Source organism: Acanthochromis polyacanthus, chromosome 2 (assembly GCF_021347895.1).
Source record: "Acanthochromis polyacanthus isolate Apoly-LR-REF ecotype Palm Island chromosome 2, KAUST_Apoly_ChrSc, whole genome shotgun sequence".
Classification (NCBI taxonomy): Eukaryota; Metazoa; Chordata; class Actinopteri; family Pomacentridae; genus Acanthochromis; species Acanthochromis polyacanthus.
In genome coordinates, this window is record NC_067114.1 from 39,183,690 (window position 1) to 39,206,102 (window position 22,413).

Genomic DNA, 22,413 nt, shown 5'->3' on the forward strand with positions numbered 1-22,413 from the left:
TTCATTCATCCCACATTTACCAGTGATCAAAAACAAGCCACTTAAGTCATGCCATTATAAAACGACTACATGTGCTACTTTTAATTCATTCTTCGTCTCCCTGGGGGAGGAATCGCTATCAATCAGCACACAGGCTGATGAGAGTTGGTCGCTGCCACACTAGTAATTTGTTGCAATTTGCTGCTCGTTGAGGGTTTTTAAATGTGTCTCTGAGAACAAAAATAGCTGCCATTAGCTCCTAACTGCTGGTTGATTGAGTGACATTAGCTGCTGCCTGAGGAACCGGTTGGCACAGAAAGAGAAAACACCGGAAGCCTTCAGAGGATGCCACGTCAAGTCTCGTGAAAATATTTTATCACAAAGAGGGGAAAGCTGCAGCAACAGAGCGAGGTTACAAATTGGATTTTGTGACACAAGTAGTGTGACACAGCTCCTTTCATTTTGGACTCTGTGGTTCTCTTTGTTCCCCTTTAAAGGTCAGAGAAGTCAAGAAAGGTTGCGATTGATTCCTAACAGCTAATGTCCAGGAACTTCCCCTGAGGTAAAAGCTCCTCTGGCAAATTGTGATTCCATTGCATCACCAAAAACCGCAAGATAGTTTGATGTATCAGCTGCAACGAGCTGAAAATGCATCTTTTGCAAGACCACACAAAAAGTCTAGATTGCATTGCTGGTCGTAAAATATCTTAACCTGCTCTCCCCTGATGATAAGCAGCCACAAACTACAGCAAAATATCCTGCTATTTTTTTAATGCCTCGCCAACCTTCCTGAACATTTAGAAAGAAACTCTTTGAGGGATGAATTTATCTCACCAGAACTGCACAGTGCAATCTGAGAGATTATGATCATTAAAACAGCATTAATATACCAGTAATCATCTTCTATTTAAAGAAAAAGAGGAGAAATGGCATCCTTAGCAGAGAATGAACTTCCTTTCTGTGTAATCTGAGCATCTCTGTTCTATGTTTCTGGTTGTATGTGCATATTAGCGCATGTTAGTGCATGTGAATCCCTCCCATTGAAATTGTTGGCTTTCCTTACACTAAAGACATGGATTAACCTCCTGCACCGCACTGGAAAAGCAAAAGTTCAGTTCAGCATTTAGCCGATGCTCCAAAATAACCAAAGAATCCTAAAACAAAGCATTATATTTATGTTATTTACATGATTTATGTGCACTCGTTTCAGTTAATATTTTGAGGCTCTCATGTATGTTGTGTTCGGGTTTTCCTGTGTTTTGTTTGTATTTCCACACTTAGGTTCGCTCTGGTTCGCAAGCAAAAAACAAGAAGTGGAACAGATAATTGAAGGAAACGGGTTAAGTGAAGATTGTATTTTACAAAGCTAGCATGGACAAAAGCCCCTTTCAGTCCAAATGAGGTTTTCCTTTTCTTTAAGCACAGAATCTTCTAGCGAGACAAAATCACCTTATCCTTTCAAGAAGGAAACTCATGATTTGTTGTAAACATCTCCACAATAGAGATAAATGGTTCTATTAATATAGGTTCTTTGGATTCTGCCGCCATGCGTTTGCCCCTCATACTTCTACAAGTTCTGTTAAACTTTTTGTTACAACCTGCCTGTCATTTTTCAGTGTCTGCACTTAGGTCCTTACCCTGGTCCAGTGGCAGCAAAAGAAAGAGGGAAAGAAGAGATTATTTATACACAAAGAAGCAGTTGGGGAAGCAAGACACAGATAAAATCAAAAGAGGAGGGAAACAGGCGAAAGGAGGAAGTAGAGCAACCAGAAAAAACAAGGACATGGATCTTTTTATTAGGCCGTATTGACAGGTTTCTAGTCAAGAGGCAGACGGAAAAGTAGGGAGAAGACCTGAAGCCAAGGGCCCCAAGCTGGAATCAAACCCAGGCTGCTGCAGCAGGAACCAGCCTCTGTGGGTTGTTCACTCAACCAGCTGAGCTATCTGGCCGCCCAGGACTGGATTTTTTTTTTTTTTTTAATAAAATGGGAAATAAATTGAACAAAACCAAAGACAGTGATATGTGCAGACCACTGGAATGAATGAACATCAGACTAACATAGTCGTTGCCGTGTTCTTTAAGAAAGAGCTACAATGGGTGCAGACAATGTTTTTTTTCTGTTGGTTTTTGTGTATAGTTTTTCTGTAAGTGAAAGTTTTGGACTGAAATGCATCCAGTGGTTCTGAATGCTTCATAGAGAACCTTTAACTTTGACTCTGGTTCCTTTGATGGAGATGCAGGTACTGAAGGGCAGTACTCAAAAAGTTCTTGTTCCCCAGGAAAGTTCTGCAGTGAAAACATCAATCTCAGCATGTGTTTAATAATCAAACATTTCTGTTAAATCATTTTGCTGTATCATGTGCTGATGTGACTGAGTTCTCACAGTTCCACTCTAAGAGCTGAACTGACATCTCAAACTGTGCAGACACCGTAAAGACAAAAGCCTGAGTTTGGCTCCTAATTGGTGGAATCACTGTAGCACAAAGCCATATTTATGCTCAATGGATTATCTTTTGATGTGCAGCTTTGAAGGGGTCATAATGCCTGAAGGACTAACAATGTGGCTGGTTGAAAAACTGGCAAGTTTCTGCTAATTTTAGCGCATTGCACAACCTCATTTGTTCTCTGGCTGGATATAAACAGGATTTTTTTTAATGTTATTCTGGTAATATTTTGTATGTTGACTTGTTTGAAGGGCTGCACAGCGGCTCAGTGGTTAGCACTGTCACCTTGCAGGTAGAAGATTCCTGGTTTGTGTCCCAACTTAGGCCTGGGATTTTTCTGCATGGAGTTTGCATGTTCTCCCTGTACATGTGTGGTTTTTCTCCAAATACTCACAGCCCAAACACATGCTGAGGTTAACTGGTGATTCTAAATTGTCTGTAGGTATGAATATGAGTGTGATTGTTTGTCTCTGCGATAGACTGCCAACCTGCCTGCTTTCGCTCTAAGGGGCTGTTTACACGAGGACGCTTGCAGGTAAAAACGTCAAAATATTTCAACAAAACGCCCTATCGTTTATACGAGGACGGCGTTTTGGGGGCTTGAAAACGCAAAAATTTGAAACCAGCCACCAGAGTGGAAAGGTTGAAAACTCTCCGCCGTTACGTTTCCGTCTAAACAGCAAAACGCAAAACTTTGCCGAGATCTGACCACGTCGCGCATGCGATTACGTCACATACGTGCGCCGGTGCTTTGGTTTGCCGGCCGGTACAAGGACGTAAACAGAGATGTGTGATTATTTCCATCCTTCGTACCTTCAAGCAACTCTGGCAGCTCTATGTACACTACAGGAGTCGTACCAACAAACGTACAGAATCTGTACAGATTCCATTCATGAACATTTATGAGATCCGAAAAGGAGATCCGAAAAGGGAGACAGTACGCATGCGCGTAGACATGGCAGAGTTTTATCACAGCGCCACCCAGCTGCCTGGCATGCATATCCAATCAAATTCCACACACTATAGAGTCACCGTATATATGCAGATTTCCTTCAAAACCACTCGTCCAAACGTGAAATGACAAGACGCCACTTTTGCGTTTTCTGTTTCGATGGTCCTCGTGTAAACAGCCCCTAAGTCAGCTGGGATAGACTCCAGCCCCCCTGAGGATTTAATGGTATAGACACTCTACTGTCAGATGTACATTGCTTTGGATAAAGGTGTCTGCTAAATGAAATTACAGAACTGTAGATAATTGATGACAAATGGACTTGCTCTTATATAGCCCTTTTCTACTCATCAGAGTACTCAAAGCACTTTTACAACAATTGCTCCCATTCACACACACTAATGTGCAGTCAGTATACATTCATACACCAGCAGAACAGTCACTGGTAGGCAATTCAGGGTTCAGAATCTTGTCCAAGGAAACTTCAGCACATGACTAGGCAAGAGCAGGAATTGAACCGCCGACCCTTCGATCATTGGACGACCCGCTCTACCACCTGATCCACAGCCACCCCGGATGAGTGGACTTGTTTGAAACTGAGCTGTGATTGAAAACTGAACTCCTCTGCAGTACAAAGAGAGAGAGACTGTCTGCACTTTGCATCTCCAAATCCATATTTCTCTTTATTTCTGCTTACTTTGTGCTCACAGTAGAAGTACATGTCATAGAATCTGAGGGTGAATATTTTACTCAGTGTGAGCATCAAATAAACTTCTGTGGGAGTCAAACCAAGATCATACAGAATTTATAGCAGATACTGTACTTCAAGGAGCAGGTAGAATCAGTCGTTACCTTCTGTGAAAAACTGTGACAACACTGCATTCTACCACTTCACATAATGAAACCCAACTTTATCCAAACCTTGCATGATTTCTAACTCCAAAACTTTCCCAAAACAAAAGTCCTGACAAGGAGTCACATGTGAAAAAGTAGAAATGTTTTGACATTGAAATAAAGCTCCATCATGTGTGGACAGTTGGTGTTGCTCTTGTAAATGTAACGTCAAACAAACATTTTATTTTTAGATGTTTTTGTTCTACTTTTTCGGCTCTCATCTCCCACTGTTCGTTCTGCCCTCCGCCTCTGATCCACATCCATTATCCCTGCTGCTCTCCTCCTTCACACTTTTTAGACTGAAGCCGGTCTGAAGAGCTAAAATGATCTTTCAGACACACTAAAAGCTTTTGCTATCGGAGTCCATCTAATTACAAAACACAATGACCTGTCGAGTCATTATGAAAGACAGAAACAGAACAGTCTGGTTGCAAAAATTCCTGATAAAATGATTCATGATTAAAGACTCATATAAGAAGGCTTAGCATATTTTCTCAACTGGATGGCAGCCATATTGATCTATATTTTAACATGACAAATTCAAGTTATCATGAGAAATGTCATCACGCAGAAGTGCAACATGAAAGAAGTGTAAAGTTATTAAAGCTGTTTCACCTTAGGGTCATTGCATTATGTGTGAGTTGAACAATGGAGTATTTGCAGTTAAACAACAGATTAGACTTCCTATATTAGAAACGCAGGCCAAACAGTAGAAACTAAGGGCATCAAAAGTCAACACACCTTTGATTACTGAGTTTCAAATCTTCTACTTTTTCAGTACCTCTTCATGTGCCACTTTTATTTCTGACTCAATGCTGCTTGGCATGAAAGACACCAACTTCTTCCAACAAGTTCTGTTTTTCTTCAGAGACTTAGTTTTTTCTGCTGGTCTTTGCTAGAGGGGTTGTGTTGCTCTGCCTTTCTTTTTAAAATACCCCAAAGGTGTTTCTATTGGATTCAGGTCAGACAACATGCTTGTCCTGGTCATAGTTTTTTCTTCTTTAGAAACTCTTGTCTGATTTTGGTGGTGTGTTTTGGATTTTTATCACGCTGAAATATTCCTTCTCTGCCAAACTTCTGCAGAATGGGAGTCAAATAGTCATACAGTATTTTGGTTTATCCACAAACATTAATGGTGGCATCTATAAATATCATCTCCTCATCACCTTTTGCACTCATGCTGTCTCATATCATGACATTCCCACCTCTGTGTTTCACTGTCAGTACTATGCGTTCACTGGGGTAGTTCTTGCCAGATTTATCTTGGTCTCATTTGACCAAATAATGTGCTCCCAGTATTTATCAGTCTTCTTTTCATGTTCTTTAGCATTCGTCATGCAGCTTATCAAAGAGTTAGTCCCAAAAGAGCATTTTTCTTGATATTAGTTGACTTTATAAAGTATACTTCAAATGATCTGAGCTCTTACAGAAACTCTGATTTTCATTGGTAATCCCTAAAGCAGCAGTTTTGCCCAGCTGGATGGTAAATAGTACACTGTCCATGGCATCATTTCAGGAGGAGGACCACTGAAGCGCTGACAGTACTATGGCTACTGCTGCGACTATGTTTAAAATATTTTTGCCATGAGCTGCCATGATGCAGACATGCACATTCTAACAACCTAATGATCCAACACTGTGAAGGTAATGATGTTCACAGCTCATTTTATGACCATCTTCATGCAGTTCGGCTGATTGAAAATCTCAGGTGTACTCGCTTTAGTTGCGCTGAAGTGAGTTTCTACTTTGGGGCCTGTATTTTTACTACAGTGTCTCTAAAATTTTAGGCTTTAGATCGTTTATAAGAGATAAACAATCTGGTTCAGTTTTTAGTTATTTGACATTTAGGTGATATTGCACAGATGTGTAAGCATTTCTGTTCTATACTGCATTTGCCAGTGTGTGGGTGAAAGGCAGCAGCACATTTAGTCAGTTATTCTGCAACCTAACAACCAATCACCGATGCTCATAACTACCACAAATACAGAATGTCCTGCAGCTCCAAGAACAGTAGAGTCTGTAAGACTTGCATCTAATTTTTTTCAGCCTACACATGAAATCCCACAGCACCAAACAACACATTAAATCTCCTCTCAGGAGGCTGTCAGAAGGCATTTTGGGAAATACGGGAAATGACTAACTGAAGTGGAAGCAGCCGATGCAGGTAGAATTAAAATGGATTCATCATTGGAAAGGGAATGACATCACTCTGTCAAAAAAGCTATCCAGGAACACTCTGAACATCAGCAGCCATTCAGCCACAAAAATTTCCCTCAAAATGTCTCTTTGACCGCAGCTCGTCGCAGCGGGAAGCTGCTTCAGAGAACTCCATTACTGTGTTGATTTGTTGTGTTGAATCTGCATGGAGACAGAATGTCCACTGAGGCGGTAATGCACTGCTGCTGAATTGATGTTCCTTTATAGACGCTAACAACCTCCTGCAGCGCTCATGTCTGCAGGAGACTCGCCGCTGCCTCGGCTTTCATTCTCAGAGGACAAAGGCAGACTTAAAATGGAAAAAAAGATTCTCTGCGAGATCACAAAGGAGACACAGGATGGACCTGATTACAGCTGACATACAACATGTATAAACACACACTGTATGTACACACAGACTGACAGAAGGCCACTGCTGAGTAATGCTGGACTATTTATATCATCTTTTACATCTCCTGCTCATTTCCACTGGAACAAATTTTACATGGGAGGTGGAGATGACACAGCACAACAGCTTTTAGTTAAGACTCAGTTTAAAGTAAATAAGGATATATAAAGGATCATTACACCAACTGGGTAATGTACTTTTGGCCAGTATATCTACAACTTATGATTGTAAGTTGTATGTTTATATACAAAGAAATCTCTTTTTTTCATTTATTTTAGTGTTGCACATTATCATAACACCAGGAAACCTTTTGTGCCCTTTATTAATTCAGTGGAGGTGCACAAACATGTGAACATTATCATTTTAAAGCACAGAAATTAGACATTTTTCTGTGCAAATCTCCCACAAACTTTGGCCTAAACACCTGTTTTTAATTATATGACTAATTTAGTGTAATATATATTATTGCAGGTAGCCACAGTATTTAAATTAGTTGGATAATTTGTAATTTTGTAAGGTCTTTACGAAAATATTAAACTTAAATTTGCAGTGCTAATCTTATGACTGTACTGGAAAGCACTTTGGGTCAACATCTGTTGCTTCAAATGTGCTTTATAAATTTCTTTGAACAAACTTCCCTGACTGTATTTGTTTTTTGTAAAGAAATAATAATATGCATCACAATTTTCTTGATAGATATTGGTCATAGCTGTAATGTTACGTTTCATTTTGATGCCCATCTCAGTTAATTAGCATAATTTCCACTTTAAAGAACCCTTATGATGCACCTTTACGGATTTCTAGTTTTATTTTTTTGGGGTCTATTGGAATATTTTAACATGATTTGAAGTTTAAAAAAATATTTTATACATACTGTACATTGCTGCAGCTCTTCTCAACCTCTGAAATGTTCACTTTTATCCACTGTCTCTTTAAGCCACCACTTCCTGAAAAGCCAAGTCTGCTCTGATTGGTCAACTGGGATGAAAAAAAGTGAGACAGCATTGGTTAGTAATCATATATAGATGTCTAAGTTTCAGGATGTACCTCTAACTAAAGCAGCTAGTGACGGAACAATTGCTTTAGGGTCAAATTGCTGCTAAGCAAGTTATTATGCAAATGTGTTACATGATGATGTAAATAAGCAACTGAAGAGAAACCTGGGCAGCGTTTCAGGTAGGTAAAGAAACCTTTTACAAGCATAATTAGCCTATACAACACACGGAAGGAAAGGAGGAACCCAAAAAGCAGCATATGGACTTTTTATAACAGCACAGGCCCCAGGATTGAGCCTTGTTGGACACCTTTTGCAATTTTTACAAATTCTGACTGATGAAGGGTTTAATTTCTCCAGAAATTTAAAAAAGACAGAGAGGCATGAAACTGAAACAAAATCTTTTGCAAAAATAAGAAATAACTTTATTTATCCCAAAGGAAATTATTGAAAAAATAAGTTTATATAAAAAAAGCTGCAAAAGTGGTCCTAATCTGGTAGTTTTTCGTATTGTGATGGAATCAGATTGCAGACCAGGTTTTCGGCTTGAGAACTACCTCACATAAACATATCCAAATATGTGCTGAATGCATGTCGAATGGCTCCTCATCATGCATGCCTCTGCTCTCTAAAAGGATTATAAATCCTCATATATGTCTGGAGGTGTTCTATCAGCACTACAAGCAACAACAATAAAGCAAAGTTCTGAGGAGAAAACAGTAGTTTGTTGCCGCTGCTGCTATTTATACCAAGATCTCTACAGCAACACTTAAATGCAGTCTGAAGCACTCCTACATACCGCTGGTCTTCAGCTACCTGCCACTTATGCAAAACGGTTGAAGCAACGTCTTAAATTATATGTTGGTAATACAAACGCAGCATTAGTGCACTTAGACTACTTCCATGTTGCATCACTTGCAATGCACAGCAGACAGTTGGAGGACTTATAGACGCTCAGGAGAGAATAAAACCAATAGGTGGGGAGTCTGAGAGTGCTCACAGGGATGGACATCAGCGGAGAAAAAACACTTCTTACTGTGGCGGTGCATTAGATCTCCATCTGAACTGAGAGGATGCAGGTGTACAGAAACTCGGGTGGGAAACTGCAAAGCTTCTGAGCTGCTGTTTAGCAAAGTTTAACTGTACTCTTTCTAAACTTTTCACTGATTCCCCCACCGACAATTGGTGCTGCGATTTCATTTAGGATTCTTAAAGACTGGAGGTGAGATGTCGGCAAAATCTCTGTCAGTGCAGCAAATGCCTTCAGGTTTTGCCCTAACTGCAGAAACTTTGTAAAACCCTATATGAAACACCTTTGGCCCTCTGAACCCTGAGCAGTTTGTGGGCTGTTTGTTGCTCCTGCCCCATTTTTAAAATCACTGTGGGCTCTTTTTTCACTGCAATATAAAGTCCTGCACCTCTATGGAAACAGCACAACTATGGTAAGACACAGAGAGAACTCCAAACATGAATTGGTTTGCTTTTCAGTTGTTAAACAAGAAGAAAAAGTTTGGAGACATGCACATACACTCCAAATATAAAGCAAGCTGTTGTTTAGCTTAGCTTAGCATGCAGACAGAAAGCCTCATTCTGTCCAAAAGTAACAAAATCCTCCTTGAAATTCCAAGCGGTTTTGAGGTGGTTTTTGCTCCTGTTGCATTTTTCTTCACTGCAGACTCATTTTTCACTACAATGTAAAGTCCTGTACCTCTATAGAAACAGTACAACAAGGGCTAGAAGTACAGAAAGCTCAAAAATGTCTACTGTGCAGGATGACACACATGTTTGCAAATGGCCACAGTTATTACCAGTATTAGAGCGAAAATGGTGGCTCTACATATTATAGACATTTTAGTGTTAACATTTTTACAATGTCTACAAATCAGGTCTGCACACCAACTCTAGAAAGATGTTACACCATGATGAATGTACCTTCTAACAGCTCACCATTTTTGAGCCGTGCTGCATTTATTTATTTATTTATTTTGGTGAAGTGTGTTTTATTTTTCTCTAAGTCTCTCCTCGGTTCCACTGTGCTACACGTTCTGCAGTTTAGTTGTAAACTCTCTGCATTTTTGTCTCGTGACTGTTATTTCACCATGCAGAATGTATCTTCCAACAACTTGCTGCAGTTTAAAGTTTTTTTTAACCATTCATTTTACTCATCCAGAATGTGCTTTATTTTCTGCTCAGTATCTCTTGGTGTTTCATCTCCGCTACACTGCTTGCAGTTCACCTAAAATCTCAGAATTTTTGTCACGTGAATGTGAGTCACTCGTGGTGCTGAATTGTTAGTTTTACAGAATTTGGTACAAATGGTTTATTTTGGGCAAGTATTTTGATGCAAATTCACAATTTCAAGTTTAAATTTGGTCAGTTTTCGCAGTAGAACTACATCTCACACATGATTTGCTCAAGGAAAGTTGAAAATTTGAGAATTCTTTCTGTTTTTACAGCTGCTGGCTCTGATCAACGGTGTCATTTTTTAAGTTTTTCCTTTCGAACCCACTGACCAGTTATTAGCTTCAGAGGGTTACAGAAGGCCGATCAGCAAAGGTGAAATTAAGCTTTGAGTGTCATATTTCAGGTGAAACATTGAGGTGTTTTGCACAGCTAAACAGAAAAGATGGCATTGACCATTACTAGCTACAGTCTTCTACAGGCCTCCTGTAAATTTGGCTTCTCAGGACTGTCACCTTTCATTCTCACTGGAGTTTTTGCAAGCTTAAAGATATTCTTTGAAACATGCAGCGTAGAGACTCTGATATGGAGAACACATTCTGAATCAATATGTACTCATTGGGTTTAACCAATACTTCATGTTGCCAAGCACTAATAGAGAGGGATTTAATTTGTTGGCGATGAGATTGTGTACAGTACATGCCCACTGTTGCCCTTCAGTACATTTGATTAAGAGCTGCTGTCTGGCTGTGTGAGCCCACCGTAACTCCATTTACCTTCTCGATGTGAGCTAAACTGTGTATCAGTTTTGCCGTACGGGTGGGAATATGCATTGATTTGTGGCATGTGCAGCACCATCTGATGGCATCGCTCGGTCTCCTGCTGGTTGCAGTTCGAGTCAAGCAGATGTGGTGGAAAGAAACATTCATATTCGTGATTGCGTTGAGTGAAATTGAAAACAGAGGTGAGCGATCCACGAGCGAATCAATCACCTCTCCTGTCGCTCCTCGCATTTGAGTTTTCATTACGAAACATCATTGAGTCATTTTCCTGTCGAGAGCTCGCCGCAGTGTGGCGAGCCGCTCTCAAATCACAGCGTGCTCCCTAAACTCCAGCCGAGCCCATATTGCATTTAAAGTGCGGCTGAACATACGGTCGGCTGCCAGAGACTCAAGTTTTATTCGACTAGCTGCAAACGCTTCTTCATCTGCGCTCTCGTTTTTGAAACTCCTCATCTATTTATCTCCGCACACATCATTAGTTTAAGAAGCCGGTTATTGTTGAGTTAGAGCTCCGGCATCTGTTCTGTTATGCAAGACTACAGACGCTCGCTGTATTTGCATCGGAATGAGGTTTCATTGTGGCCTCGGCGCGCAGGATTTTCTGGATTTATTTACATTTATTCGGTTATTTCGCTGCTGTGTGGGCAGAAGAAATTACAAAGCACTGAAAGCCGAGATTGTAAACACACACATACAGCTTAGAGCAAACAGGAATCAGTCACACACCAGCATTGTAATTTCAGCACTGCCGACAGCAGGAGTGAACTCTACTCCCTTTGGGCTCCATTCACATTTTCTGGTATCAAACAGCTGGTAAACAATTTGCTAAGGCATCAACAGGAAACACGTTTACAGGGAAAACACCCTATATCATGTGTGGACCTGTGAGATGAAGCACACAATGTTAACATGCATTGATAGTACGCCTGGTACAAAAACTTAGTCATGCCAAATGTCTCACATGTAAACCTGTACTTGTACTCTGCATTCAAAAGTGCTATAATTTTATCTTAGATTGTAATTAAAAATATAATTCCTGTATTAAAGTCTCTCTCTGGTCATTGATTAAACCATTAAAACTCATCTCTGTGTGTCAAAGCTACATTATTCAGAAGTTTTCTCCGTTAAGATGAGCCTTTCCTGCTTTAAAACGATTTACAGGAAATGTAACTGGACACAGCTGCGTCAGATCCAACTCTCTCGACCAACCTCACTGCTGCAGCCCAACACCAGCTCACCTACAGCTCTGCTCAAACAGTAAAATTACTCTACACTGCGAAATTGCAAATTGCTTTGTCAGAGTAATTTATCCGTACATGTTTTATGATTAAACAGTTTCTGCAGGATAATTATGATACTGAAAGCACTTCTCTGCCAGCTGACAGGATTGGTTCTTCAGGTTTGTGATGTAAGAAAACCCAGAAGTCTGAATCTGTGTCTTTGAGGCAGTGTTGGTGGAAATGTTCAGCCATGGTTTTGACTGCTCAGGATGTATCTTCCAGCTTATATATTTTCACCAAAGTAGGTTCGATTGTTTGTTTGTTTTCATTAATCTGTTACTTCGGCAAAGTTGCTTCCATTTTCTTAACTCTCTCCAAACTCATTGGGTTGTTGGGTTTAAAACATGTGAGGTCTCCACTTTATTATGCTAAGTGCTGTGAGATGACATATGTTGTGAATTATTATATAAATAAAATTACATTGAATTGAATTGAAAAACTCATTATAATCTCGGGCTGCTCAGTGGTGTAGTGGTTAGCACTTTTGCCTTGCAGCAAGAAGATCCCTGGTTCAAATCCTGGGGTGGGCCTGGGATCTTTCTGCATGGAGTTTGCATGTTCTCCCTGAGCATGCGTGGGTTTTCTCCGGGTGCTCCGGCTTCCTCCCACAGTCCAAAAATATGCTGAGGTTGATTGAGTACTCTAAATTGTCCATAGGTGTGAATGCGAGTGTGAGTGTTTGTCTGTGTATGTAGCCCTGTGACAGACTGGTGACCTGTCCAGGGTGTCCCCTGCCTTCGCCCGAGTCAGCTGGGATAGGCTCCAGCGCCCCCCGTGACCCTAATGAGGATAAAGCGGTGTATAGAGGATGGATGGATGGATTATAATCTCTTTGCATCAGCTTCTAGTGTCTGATTTAAAGATTTTGCTCATGACTCGTAAAGAGCCCATATTATTCATATACTGTATGGGCTTAATTGTGGTTTAAAGAGCCCATATAGGTTCATACTTTTGTTTTGGAGGGTCTTGTAGAACATGGCTACATGTCTTAATTACGGCTGGGACTTTAATCTGTTAATTTTGATTAATTAATTACAGAAAAAGATATTGCATTAAAAGAAATAATGCATTTAATCGCACCATTCCCTAATTTCTGGCACACCGGTAACACTGATGCACTCTCCATGACAGTAGGTGGTGGTAATGAACCTAAAGTCTGTTTGCCAGCTGCGAAGATGCACAGGATTCCCGAAAAATAAACATTTTTGTTGAAGTTCATGTATATGTCCATTCCCTTGGCAAGAGTCAGTCTGTCTGCAGAAATTGTGCTTATCGACCCACATCCTTGAATAACGCTATTTCATTCAGCTCATCAGACTTTGTCTCGCTTTGTCTTTTTTGCAGCTCAAGCGAAGCAAAAAACAGACGAAGCCAGCAGATCAGAAGCCAAGTTCCTAAAAATGAAAGCTTGGTCTAAATCTCGAATCCGACAGCTGGAGGAGGAGTTGAAGAAAAGCCAGGTGAGATGTCCAAATTGGTAGTCATTGCCTGTCTTTCTCGACATATTGAGCTGCTTTTTCTGTCTTGACACTGAAAATCATCAGTATCCAGAGTCAGATGTAAAACTAATGTGGCATGAGTCACTTGTGGCATCATTTATTTTCTTTAGCAGTTTTTTTTTATACAAAGATGATGTTTCAGTCGTCATCCAAAAATATATTTAAATTGGAAAAACTTTTCTTATTGTGCCAAATATTGCTATTTGATAAGAAAGCGATTAATCTGCATTAACTAATTATAAAATCTCTAATTGATTAATTTCTCTAATTGTGTCTCACCACTAGTTTTAATGTTCAAATAAAACACTTTGTTTTTCTAATACTTTATGCTTACCTCCATTTTAGTTCTTGTCTCCTGTCCCGCCTCCTAAAAAGCTCAGTCTGCTCTGATTGGTCAAGATATCAGTCGATAAGGAAGGTAGCACTGGCCGCATACTGAACGTCAGACGTCTGAGTATAGAAAATATATTTTGAGTGAAAGGGGCTTTATTGAGGGGCTGCACAGCGGCGTAGTGGTTAGCACTTTCGCCTTGCAGCAAGAAGATCCCGGTTCGAATCCCGGGTTGGGCCTGGGATCTTTCTGCATGGAGTTTGCATGTTCTCCCTGTGCATGTGTGGGTTTTCTCCAGGCAATCCGGCTTCCTCCCACAGTCCAAAAATATGCTGAGGTTAATTGGTTACTCTAAATTGTCCGTAGGTGTGAGTGTGACTGTTCGTCTGTATATGTAGCCCTGTGACAGACTGGTGACCTGTCCAGGGTGTCCCCTGCCTTTGCCCGAGTCAGCTGGGATAGGCTCCAGCACCCCCCGCAACCCTAATGAGGATAAAGTGGTGTATAGAGAATGGATGGATGGATGGGGCTTTATTGAGGATATATTTGTGAACTGTGATGACGTTGCTCTTTTTTTTAAAGGCCAAACTAGCTGCTAGTCAGGTGTTAAGTAAATATATTAAAAGGTAAGGAACAGTGTGAGAGTGAAATAGCTGGTGTGTATTTTCTGTGGAAATTAATTGAAACTTTTCATTTGTTTACATATCAGCACAATATTAGGAACATAGTTTAAAGATCCCCACTGGGGAAAATCGAGTTTTGACGTCCATATGGTGTTTTATTTACACGCAAGAAGATAAATCCTGAACTAAATAAGCTGAACGTTTCCACCTTGAAACTGCAGTGTACTGATGTCAATGTGAAAAACACAGATTCAGAATTTCTAGGTTTTCTTATGTCACAAACCTAAAGAACCAATCCCGTCAACTTGGAGGGTGAAACTATGTGTCATTATTCACAACAGAATCACTTTCTGCCTCAATAATGACTCCAGTGACAGAACTTGCTATTGTGCAGCGTGGAACAGGTTCGCTGTGTTTGAGCAGAGTTGTAAGTGAGCTGGTGTTCTTAAGCTGCAGCACATGAGGAAGGGTAGTTGAAGATGAGATGACAGTGTATGGTTACATCCAGCTGTCCGCTTTAACTTCAGGAAGTTATTGAGTAACATTTGGCCCTTATTTTCATATATCTGCTGTCATTCTGCACTGCTTTCACATGGTGCCTTTTCATACATGATGGGACTCATTTAGAAGTTAATTAACCAGAAGTGTTTTGAAAAACCCAGAAGGTGATTTAAAATTGCTGTGATGAAGGTATTTCCAAAGTACTCAGAGACTTTTCTAAACCATCTGGATGCAACAAAATTCAGCTCGCTGCAGGTTAGAAAAAAACAGATATCCAACTTAGTCTCTCATCCAGGTAGCTGCTGGAGGAGAGATAATGTAAAATAATATGTTCCTCGTCTCTGCTTTTTCTTTGTTACTGTGCACCGCCTCTGTTTGGTGATTGTCTCTGACCCTCACAGGAAGAAACAAGGTCAATACAGAGAGGCAGCCCTGCCTGGAAATCTAATTCTGAGATCAATTTGAGATCGGTTAACACGCAAAGAGCAGGTCTCCGTCAGCGGCTGTGGCACTTTGTCTAAATAATTTAATCTGCCTGTCTTTTTAACTGCTTCCCTGCCTCCTCGGAGAGCCGCCGCACACACAAACACACACCTGCCTGCCTCCTGCATCCACACTCTGTTGAATCCCAGCGAGTGGTGCACTCAGGCTTGTAAAGCAAATAGCTTCTGTTCCCAGCCACAGTAAATGTTTTCCGCCGGAGGGAGGAATTTAAATATTTATCACCTGTAATGATTGTCACAGCCGCCCCACCACCTGCTGTTCAGGTCACACAAACATACACAAACAGATATGGAGGAGGCTGCAAAAGTACTAATGCATATTTATCACTCTGCGTCTCAGCTCGGCCAGTCTTTAGAACAAGGTGATTCATCTGCAGTGTGTTCAGATGTATGGAAAAACACTGCTGCTATCACATCCAGAGGGGATTTACATATAAATCCACTTACTGTACTGTCGGACTACAACTGGAATGTAAAGAATGCATTTATTAATCTAAATATTTCTCTGTTGCACACATTCCACATATCATCGGTGAGCTGCAGCAGATGCCTCTCTTTGCTTTTTAGAGTCTCAGCATCTTTCAGTGCATTATTTTTGGCTTTTTAAAAAATTAATTCTTGCACTAAAACTGCTGCACAATCAACCGGTGATCCTCATTCATGCTGACGCATTGACCTTTACTTGACGCCACAGCTCTGCTCAGTAACTGTACTGCCGTCTCTGCACAGCTAACACACCAGGAGACAGGCAGATGTGAGGAAATAGAGCAGAAATGTGTTAGGGATCCGGGCATTTTTTTAATATGTATACTGTATGTTAGTGTAGTGCCAGTAGCAGGACAATTTTTACCCTGTACACAGATACGTGCTGATTTGAAATTCTAATTGCGATCACACTGTGAATCTCCAACAGCAGCAGCTGCTACAGAAACTAAAGTAAAGCTGCAGGAAGCTCCATTTATCAGGTTAACTTGTCGTGGTATCTCTCTGACTTTAAATACTATTTTACTTGCTTACTTTTCAATAAGGATGTCCGTAGCAACAGTTTTTTGCCCCCCAGATCCAATGAAAATCATTTATGTTTTAATATCTGAGTATCAATCAGATGCCATTTTCCTTGATAAAACACGCCTAAAGTACATGAAAGTTAATAAAATGCTGTCACTGTATATGTACACAAATGAATAGCTGCATTTTTGCATCCAAGCTGTTCTTTAAGGAGTTACAAACCTTGTTGTGAAGCTCAGACTGTACTGTTTTATCCCCGCTCTTGTTTTGCACCAATTACAATGTATTGCTCTGCTTTTACATCTGTAAATATAATGTACTGCCATCTGTCAGTATCTGTCTACTTGCACACCATCCAGGCAATGTTTTACTACACAACTGCACGTTGCATTGCACTGCATGGCTTGTTTCTTAGTGCCTTGCATGTTTGTTCAATCCCGTCTATATCCTGTGCATATGGCTTTATTGACAATGGAGTTGACTTTGACTCCAGTAGGACAGTTTCGGAAACATAGTGTTGACATATTTACACATTTTCTGTTTCTGCTGTCAGACAACGGAAGAAGTTCTGGAACAGTGACTGAAACACAGCCCAATGCTAACCATGCTAACCAGTTGTCACTTCATTTCCAAGCTGCTGCTCTGCACCGCTACACTACCGAGGCAAACACATGAGCTAAAACCAACAGCTGTGCAGCGAATTTGAAGATATTTCCAAGTCAAATTATGGCTCGGAGAGAATGTTAGAAGCGATGGAAAACTCTTTCATGGCAGCCTTAGCTGGTGCTGTGTTTCTCCACACTGTTCAAAGTTGGGTGTTCTTTTCCTCCACAAGCTCCAACAGAACACAAAAACTGTATGCTCTACATGCATGTCAGAGAATGTGTTGCACATTAGCTGTAGTACTCGGTCGTGAAATGGAGGTCACAGAAAAACAAACAGTCCAAAGGCAACCAAGGTGAAGTCGGCATCGTGGAACTGCACATAAAAGCATTGACTGAAACGGGGGTTAAAGCTAAACACATTGCTGTTATTGCTCCCTACCATATACGTATAAGTTGATCTTCTATTTCAGAAACCTTCTGCGAGGCATCCAGAGCTGGAGATAAAGTCAGTGGATGGTTTTCAGGGCAGAGAGAAAGAAGCTGTTGTTCTGTTGTTAGTTCAGTCCAACAGAAAAGGTGAAGTTGGATTTCTGGCAGAGGACAGGAGGATAAATGTCGCTGTTACGCGTGCACGACGCCGCATCACTGTTGCTTGCGACACACAAACTGTCCAGAATTGCGCTTTCCTGAAATCCCTGATTGACAACATGACTAAATTTGGCAAGGTCAGAACAGCACTGGAGTATATTCAAGATATCGTTCCACAGAACTGCACTTGCAACCAAAAAGTCTACTGTCTTTGTGAATGCACTGATTGCACTGAGACATCCCATGGCTCAGAAATCAATTTAAAAAATGGCAAAAGAACAAATAAAAAATTGACTCAACTCTGTCAAGGGTAAAATGCACTTTTAAACCCAGTGGTCTCCCACATCATATTTGTGCAGCTAGCTTGAAAGTACTCCCACTAAGGAAGTAGATCAGTGCTTCCTTTGATTACAGTAGCTGACTTCAATGGTGAAGGTGACTCATGAGACAGTTTGTGGTTCCACTGGGGATTGAACCCAGGACCTTCTGCGTGTAAAGCAGACGTGATGACCACTACACTATGGAACCTATGTGAACTGATTCAGCTTTCTGAACAAAGGAACAACCTTTGAGCCTTCTTGGATCGCTACAGTGAAATATATGAGTGATGTTACTGGGATAATGTCCCAGCTTCTATAGGATGGATGGACAGATAGACAGACAGATAGACAGACAGACAGACAGACAGATAGACAGATAGATAGATAGATAATGGTGATTTAATCCTTTAGTGACCTGAGGAGGTGTCACTCAGACTATGGGTAGTTCTATTCTATTTTGACATGCATTGTAGGGGTTTACCTCGCAACGAGCACCATGACAAAGACTTCTGTGACACTTGATGACTTCTGTCCACAGCTCACGTGTTTAAGATGGACTTGGATTAAGTAGGCCAGCAAGGAGAAGAAGAAATACATCACACATTGCACCGTGAAATTGTTTTTATTTGCATATATAGGGTGCAGAGTTAGCTGTGATTACTAGCTTGTCAGGTCTGAGGCTTAAACCTCCAACCTTCTTATCAGCACCCCACAGCCTCTACAGTTGAGCCACCACTGCCTACTCAAATTGAGCACAGTTGTCTTATATCCTGTGCTAAGGCTGTTGTTTTAGTTAACATAAGACCAACTAGAGAGACTCTATTACTCTAGTAATACAGATTATTCCCATTTTGTGAAAATACAGATAATGTCTATGAAAATCACTTAAAAAAATAATTTAGCAGTTAACCATTGTTCTTTTGCAATGTGTAACTGTAAAATTCACCTGTTTTACTGTACTTAAATCAGGTTAAAAGTATCATCATTTTACTGATATTTGATGTTATTTTCACCATTTTTAAAATGCTTTGAATGTTACAGTATTTTACAGGTTTTGAAAAACATTTTTTAAAGTGTGGGCATGCTAAGGAGGGGGAAAACTAGTTTAATATCTGATTAATAAAATTATATCTGTAATTGAATACAGTTATTCATATAACATTACATGTATTCCATTACTACCCAACACTAAGAAACAGCAGCTTCCAGTCACTGTCTTACTGTTCATGTCAGATCAGACTCTAAGGTGTTTCTTATCACTTACTAAACTGTAAATGTGTCCCTTTATACCTGTCTGATCTCCTTAAACTTTAGAATCCCTCCTGCGTACTTTGCGCCCCTAACACAGACCTTCTGTCTGTCCTCAGAGTTAAAAAGAATCAGAACACTGCAGGACATTTTCCTCTCGTATCCCTTCATCTGGAAGAACTTTCTTGTCGACATCAGACTACCCTTTTAAATACAAACTCACTGTTTAACCTCCTTATAGCTGCTTCATCTTTGACACTTCAGACCTTGTAGCTGCTAACTTGATCTCCCTGCAGGTGTTTTAAGCCACCAGCCTGGTTATTTCCTCATGCAAAGCACCAGAAGTTTATCATTTTGTGCCCTAAATGTTGCTTTATGTTTAGTAAATTTGTCATCTTGGTTGTTTGTGCTTTAAATCTATAGTCTGTCTATTGCAGGCCCAAACGACTGCAAAAAGAGACCGAATAAGACACAAAAAATATCACAAAGACACACAAAATAACTGCAAAAAGATACCAAATGACCACAAATTAACCAGGAAGACACAACCAATGACCACAAAGACGCAAAACAGCCACTACTTTGTAAACTCTAGAGTGGTGAAAATCCATCAGATCAGCAGCTTCACAAACCAGCAACCAGACTTTGATCAGATTTTTTTGTATTATTTATTCTACCTGTGTTGACTTTAAATATCACCCCGCCTTAGGAAACAAGTAGCTCAACTTGGCGGAACTTTTAGGGTGTAGAAGTTACGAGGAGCTTTCGTAGCTTGTTTTCTCGGAGCCGGGGAAAAAGTTTTTATCTCAAGGGTACCTTTCACGGGAGCTGCAGGGACAGTTGATTATCAGGAAAGTATTGGATCAGTGTGTCTTTGAAAATCAATAAAGCAGTGTGTTCGGCAGGTACACTGAGCGCGACGAGGTCCTGAGGGGCAGGAATACAGAGGTTCAAACATCGCTAACAGAGAAAGAGAGGCGCTGCTGCTGAAGTGATGCCATTCCCCAGGGTCTGAGACCTCGAGAGCGATGTTATTCACCCAGACAGTCCTTCAGAGGAGGAAATAAACTCCAGCCAGCAGTAATACACAGTGGGACGCTCGCTTTGCTGAGGGGGAAAAAAAAGAAGATGAGCAAACAGTGGTGCTGAGAAAAGCCTGTCACATTTTACATAACAAAGACTCATCGCTAAACCTGAATCTCTGCCCAAAATGAGAGTTGTACAAAAATCTGCTGCACAAAAACACGACCAAAGACACACACGGCATGCAGCTTCCATGTGTGTCTTACATGGATGAAGAGGAAACTGAGGAAGGTCGAGAGCCGTTTGATATTCAGGAGAGCAGATCTTCACCGCCAACAGCTCGCCATGAGCACAGCCATCAATCACAGGAGAGCAGAGACTTCAGAGACATCAGCGTCTCCAGGGAGGATCCAGGAGAGCACGAGGGAGGAGGGTCCGATCGGTCCGAAGAAATGCTCACACGTCACCTGAAGCTCTGAGAGATCATTCAGGGAGCAGAAACACGACTGGATGCCACCTGAAGGGTTCATGCTTCATTTATTTACCTTCAGACTCCCTGTGGATCCCCCTTATTAGCATGTCGGCTAATGTAGCGGGCAGGAATACTGTCATAAACTCAGATCTCCTTGAAAAAAATAAAAGCATGAATAGGTTTCATGTTTACATGTACTGTATATGCATTTTAACTCCAAGCAGTTTCTTCTTGCTCTTGTGGGCTCATTTTTCACTGTAATATAAAATCCTGCACCTCTATGGAAACAGCACGATCATGACTAGAATTAGAGGGAACTCCGAAATTTCCTCTGTGTCATAAAACCTACCTGTAGTGCCAAAATTCTGTAAAAAGTTGAATTTATTTAGCAAAAATGAAAATTCTTTAATCAGCATTTACAGCAGGTGCTACCAATAATGAAAAAAATGTGTCCTTTACACTATATTTTTATTATTTACATTTTTGCAACCATTATGCACCACCATGAAAAAAGCAACTATAGCTAGAAGTTAGAAATGTCTTTAATGCAACATGATGCTGTTGTAATGACATAATTCATGAAAAAAAATAAGGAAAAACAATAGTAGGTGTTTAAAAATTATTTATCTGAGAAAAATTTTAGAACCTGCAATCAATATGTACATCGTCCAGTATACTTATACTGGGAAAAAAAAGTGGCATCCCTACACAATATATACTCATTATTTACATTTTTACAACTTCTCCAGACTCTCACTCTCTGTACACGAACTCTAGAAAGATATTTCACCAAGCGAAAACCTGATCACAACTTGGTCCTCTGTGTACCTTTTCTGAGCCATGTTGCATTTATTTCAATCAGATAAATTGTATTGTATGGTTGTTTGACCTTGTTATAATGACATTAAAGCTACTACCACTGTCTTAGTGATCATTTTATGGCCCAAAAAACTAACCAAATGATCCATATAAACAGTTAAATGTGTGTAGTTGCTGTGTATTTTAGAGTTGTAATAATGGAAGTGTGCAGGTGGTTTAAACAAAGTATTTGCTCAGCAAGTGCTGCAGTAGAGAGTCATTTATTGTAGAAAATGGACCTGTAAAACTTTTCTGCTTCATAAAGACTAATAAAATGAACTGCTGATTGCAGTGAGTTACAGAAGCTGGTGAAGGATGGCTATTTCTCTGTATTATGCACATTAAGATAAAGGCACTTCTGAAACACTGACAAAACTGCAGATATGTGCAGATTCAGGTTACTGCACACATAATTCTGTCTGTTTACTACATTTTATAAATAGCATCATGCTAACCTCTCAGTTGGTGGTGAGATGTTGGAAACTTTCCTCTGAGTTTTTGCTCCATGTTGGTTTGATTTATTGCATCGTTGCTGCACATTCATGCTGCAAATCTCAAAATCTATAAGGTGTTTTACAGATTCACATCTGTTGACTGGACTAGATGATGGACTGTGGCCATAAAGTGATGCACATGGTCAGCTCCAACACTCAGACAGACAAACCATCACACCAGTGGCCTGGACTGTTGACATCAGGCAGGTCCACGTGGATTCATGCTGCTGA

The 22,413-nt window shown here is 40.4% G+C and overlaps 1 non-coding gene across 1 annotated transcript; it reads right to left on the minus strand.

Annotated features, from left to right (window-relative positions):
• Positions 1-18,222: 18,222 nt before the first annotated feature.
• Positions 18,223-18,295, minus strand: trnav-uac (transfer RNA valine (anticodon UAC)). Its single transcript has one exon. It is a non-coding gene; the product is annotated as a tRNA-Val (tRNA).
• Between the last annotated feature and the right edge of the window lie 4,118 nt (positions 18,296-22,413).